Source organism: Cuculus canorus, unplaced genomic scaffold (assembly GCF_017976375.1).
Source record: "Cuculus canorus isolate bCucCan1 unplaced genomic scaffold, bCucCan1.pri subtelo1, whole genome shotgun sequence".
Lineage (NCBI taxonomy): Eukaryota > Metazoa > Chordata > Aves > Cuculiformes > Cuculidae > Cuculus > Cuculus canorus.
The window spans coordinates 837,549-843,127 of NW_026527860.1; positions in this window are offsets into that span (position 1 = coordinate 837,549).

The window sequence follows — 5,579 nt, forward strand, 5'->3', positions numbered from 1 at the left end:
AAATTTTATTTCTGCTTCCCATTGTTCCAACAGGTCCCTCCTCAATAAGGGTTTTGGTGAATTTGGCATATATAAAAATTTATGCACCCCAACTGTTTTCCTAGTTTAAAATTTAGGGGGTTTTGCCTTGCCAGTAGCTCCCTTTACTGTCACAAAATTGTCATCTACAGGTGTTAGGGCTTGTTTTAAAACCAAATCGGTTGCTCCCAAATCTACCGAAAATTCTAATTTTCTTTGTCCTTTCCCTAGCTTTAATATAACCAGTGGATCTGCCAGGGTAGATTCCCCGGGTCCCCATCAGTCATCTTGGACAGAAGCCTGTACTCTATTCATCTTTCCCCTTCACCTTTCTGGGTGTTCATTTTTCCAACGTCCCTGTTGTTTGCACCATGCACATTGATTCTTTCCTAGAGGTTTTCTCAGTCCTGGTCCCCGTATCTCCCGAGCTTCCTGTCAAGCTGCTGCTAAAGCCTTTCTATCTCTCCTTCTTCCCTCTTCTTCCCAATTACTATATACCCTTCAAGGCTCATGTAGCAGCTTTTCCTAATCCCTGCTTTCGGCTGGTTTTAATTTCTGCAACTTGCTTCGGATGTCCTGTGCTGATTGTCCTAAGAATAAAGAGACTCGCTGTTGGATCCCTCCTTCTGACCCCGGATCAAGTGGGTTATGTCCCTGTGTGGTGTTCTGTCCTATCTTACGTGTCGAACAATATCTTTTCGACTTTCCCTTTCGTTTTTTCTTAGCTTTCCCTTTCCAGTGCTAATACCATAGGATCTTGTGGAGGTGTCAGTCCACACTCTGTCTGATACTCCTGATGATTTTGGAGGATGAAAAACATATCCGCATGTATTACCTCATCCCATTTTCTTTCTGTTCTTAAAAACAACATTAGTTGTAGAAGGGTATTATAACTGAAGGTCCTGTTCAGGGGCCATTTTCCCCTGTCGTCCAGTTTGTAGAGAGGCCACCACTGATTACAGTATTTTATGAAGGATCCTTTAGAAGATGTCCCTCTGAGCCCACCTGCTCTTTCTTTCCAGTGTACTAAAATACAGGCCAGAGGCGTCCTTTTGGGCATTTCCCTGCTTCCCTCCCATCTCATATAACCTTATTGAGGATCGAATCCTGCTAGCACACGGGTTTACTCATAGTATCATAGCGTAGTTAGGGTTGGAAGGGACCTTAAAGATCCTGTAGTTCCAACCCCCATGCCATGGGCAGGGACATCCCACTACATCAGGCTGCCCAAGGCCCCATCCAGCCTGGCCTTGTGCACCTCCAAGGATGGAGCATTCACAACCTCCCTGGCAACCTGTTCCAGTGTCTCACCACTCTCATGGTGAAGAAATTCTTCCTAATGTGTAGTCTAAATCTGCCCCTCTCCAGTTTATACCTGTTCCCCCTGGTCCTATCCTCACAAGCCTTTACGAATAGCCCCTCTGCAGCTTTCCTGTAGGTCGCCCTCAGGTACTGGAAGGTCACTCAAAGATCTACTCTGAGCCTTCTCTTCTCCAGGCTGAAGAAGGCCTGCCTCCAGGCAGGCCCAACTCTCTCAGCCTGTCCTTGTAGGGAACGTGCTTCAGCCCTCCGATCATCTTTGTAGCCCTCCTCAGGACGTGTTCCAACAGCTCCATGTCCTTCTAAAGGTGAGGATTCCAAAACTGGACACAATATTCCAGATGAGGTCTCACAAGAGACTTTGTTGCTGTGCAATTGCTTTCCCTGGTGTCATGATAACTCAGACCTGTCACTTCTACAGCACCAATTGTTATTTACAGGGTATCTGGTTCTTGTCTCATTCCAAAAAAAGTAGCAACAGCTAATGATTGCCCACACTCCTGGCAGCTGGATTTAAACTTTCTTGTGAACTTAGTTGTAAACTTACTTGAGAGGGAGTATCAGACTATCAATTTTTACATTTAACAACCACTGCCATGTGACAACAATTATAATGTGGGCATAAGTATACCAAAGGAGTATTTCCCGAAAGGACTTTCTCAGTACTTCCAATTCCAGCACCTCCCCCCCCGCCAACTACTTTCACTTAAGAATACCGACCCAACTAGCTCTGCTACAATAAAACCATGCCCAGCATGCAAGATGTAACAGTGTACTTTTCTGCAACTTTTCCACAACCAATACACACGAAATCTAAACAGTATCTCAGTTTAACTTCTTATTTCCTTCACGTTGCCGGGGGGCTGATAGGTTTATGACAGTGCTGGTGCTTAACACCTACAAACAAATTACACTGATGACAAATCACACACACAAGTAAATACTTTTGCTTTGTTCATCTCCAGCTGTGCCCCTTGTGGGACTATGGAATCGTGGATTGGAATTCCACGCTCGCTTTGCAACAATGGATCCCAAATATCTGATTTTACACTGGTTCTTTAAAATACACACAGTACCAAACACTTACAACAAATGGCTGTAACTATGATGACACCACGTACCGGCTGTACCGGCAGATGACGCCATGTACACTGCCATACTGGCAGAGATGTTACAGTATAAGTTCTTAATGAGGGTAATTATGTGTTCGTCTACCTTCTTTAACCTTAGAGCCTCAGTTAGATGTTTATGGCTCACTGTGTCAAAGGCTTTTTTGAGGTCAAAGGGACAGTGGGCATCTTGTTCATCCTTTCATGCGCGTCACTAATTAGATGACGTGGCATTTGGCTATTTACTGAATACATACAAAGATGTATTCCTTTTCTAAGTTAGATAAGGTGGCTTGTCCACCTGTTGCCAAGTCTGGAGTGACGACATCATGTTTTCAGTAATCATTAGAAGATTCCACCCTGTATACCCAACTGCCAAATTAACCAAATTATTTATTACAAATTGTGAATCATGCCAATTACACCAAAATACCATTAAACCCGTGCGGAGCTAGATGAACCAGCGATAATGTGACCAATGTCAACAGAGAAAAGTATGGCCGATTGGGATAATCTTTTTGCGATTTTATCTCTATGGGATTGGGAGAGTCCCATTTCAGATAATACTTCATCGTTGCCAATATACCACTTTCCAACACACCCAAGGGGAAGCCAACAGATTTAATAGATGAAACACCTGTTAGTTCTTGGACTTGTTCTTTTAGACGTTCATACTTTTTAATTCTTTCATCAGCTGCTTCCTTTAAAGTTGTAAGGGTAGAATTGTTGAATCAACAGGTTGGAAAAGACCTCTTGGATCCTTGAGTCCAACCATTCCTACTTGCCGCTAAACCATGTCCCTGAGCACCTCATCTACCTGTCTTTTAAGTACCTCGAGGGATGGTGACTCCACCACTTCCTTGGGCAGCCTGTTCCATTGCCCAATTTTTTTCTCGTATCCAGTCTGAACCTCGACTTTCACATTCAGTACTTTCATACCAAATTTTGACATTGATGACAATTGCAGCCTCGTCTTTTACTATAATCAAATTGAGTTTATATAATTTATTTTTGCCATCTCTTATATGTGGCTCTGTGTCACTGTTGAAATACAACACAGTGATGTGGAAGCAAGTTTCTTTATTGATGTTACATGACTAGCTTGATGTTACATAGCTAGCTCACTAACTAGCTAACGAACTAACAAACTAACTCTATTGATCTTACACGTGCCTCTTATACCCTTTGTCTACACACACATGATTGGATTAGCTTATATGTAAACAGTCTGTGATTGGATGGTACTTCTTTCTCACAAGGTCCTGTATTGTCTGCTCGCTTCCCATCCCATGACCTCCAAGTTCTGCAGATGTTTACGTCCTGGCTACGTCTCCTTACGGGTAAGCCGGGCAGTGTCCTCAGCCCATTGTGGACCCCCACAACTTCCCCTTTTTGTATTTGTGCTAAAGCAAATTGCCTGTGTCGTTCGCTGCAGGGCCCTTCGCAGCAGAGGCACAATGCAGCTCAACAGCAATAGTACAACAATACCCACTCTTAAAACAGGTAAGCGAAGCAGCATTAACATTTGACCATGCCGAGTAATATCGTCTGTACGGTTGAAAAGTACACAAGCATTGATTTATACGCTATGTTTTCTAATCTTAACAGCTCTAATTGTTGTGGTTCACTCCAGTTATTAATCACGGGAAATGGTGTTCTCTTTAATTATGTTGGCAAGGGTTACCCATACACTCATCTGCGGCTGTTGGACTTTCTCTAGCTGTTTGACTTTCCATACATCGCCTCTGTGACTTATCCACGACAGAGCGAACACAACGAGCAGGGTACCACCGATGTCCTTCATCTGTAGAAACACAAGCATATGCTTGACCCCATGTTGGTAGCTTGCATGGGCCTGACCACTTTGAAGGTCCTTCACTTGAACCTTCACTCCATCAGAGATAGCTGCGGTAGACTTGGGGGTTCAAATGTGTCGAATCATTGGGGGATTCTGACGTTCCTCATTGATAGTTAAGAAATCTAATACATACATCACCTTGTTCAGCCGTGCTTCAGGTGGTTTCCCAGACATTCCTGCCTTTTCTTTTTGTAGAAGGCACATAAGTGTACCATGGGAACGTTCTACGAGTGCCTGACTGGTGGGGGAGTGAGGAATACCTGTAGCATGGCTGATGCCCCAATACTGTAAAAAATGCTTTCACTCTCCCAGAAACATAAGCGGGACCGTTGTCGGTGCTAATTTGTTGAGGAACACCACAGGTGGCGAAGGCTTTTTGCCAATGCCTAATAACATCTTTTGCTGTTTCTCCAGTATGTGCAGTAGCAGTGATGACAGAAGAAAAGGTATCAATTGATACATGCACATACTTTTGTTGACCAAATTCCATAATGAGAGTTATATCAGTTTGCCAAATTTGTAGGGCCTGTAAGCCTCTAGGATTTACTCCATAGAGTGATGGAGAATGTTGTCTTTGATGATCAGACATGAGACAACAATGGATCGAGCCTCAGCAGTAGAGAGTTGAAACTGTCTTTTGAGTGCTCTGTGAAAAAATTGATGAGAAGCAACTGCTTGTTGCATAATGTTTGGTACTGGTCCTAATGCTACCGCAGATACCAATTGGTCATCCGGGGCATTTCCTTCTGCTGTAAACCCAGGTAAATCAATATGGCTTTTTCTGTATAAGATGTGATAGGGTAGGCTGCGTTTTTGTGTGGTTTCCCACAGGAGCTTCCTAACTCCAAACAACAGGTGGTTTGTCACTTGTCCAAGTACTGCCTTATCCAGTCTCTGCACCAGGCCTGCAACATAAGCAGAGTCAGTCACCACATTTATGGCTTGTGGGAACTGTTGAAATGCCGATGTGACTGCTCGTAATTCCACCCCTTCTGGGGAGCCTTGCTGATGCTCAATTAAATGTCGCCAGTTTTGGCCATCAAACCATGTAACAGCAGCTTTTCCTGTTTTCCCAGACCCATCTGTGAAAACTATGGGTCCGTCAACAGGTGCTGTTTGGCTTAATAATTTCTGTGTGATAGAGATTTGAGTTCCCAATTCACAAAGTGGGTGGGAAGGAAAATGATACGATGTCTGGCGTGTAAAATCCAGGAGAGCAGTTTGAAGTGCTGAGCTATTGGCAAGACACCATTTGAAATACTGAACTTGCAGAG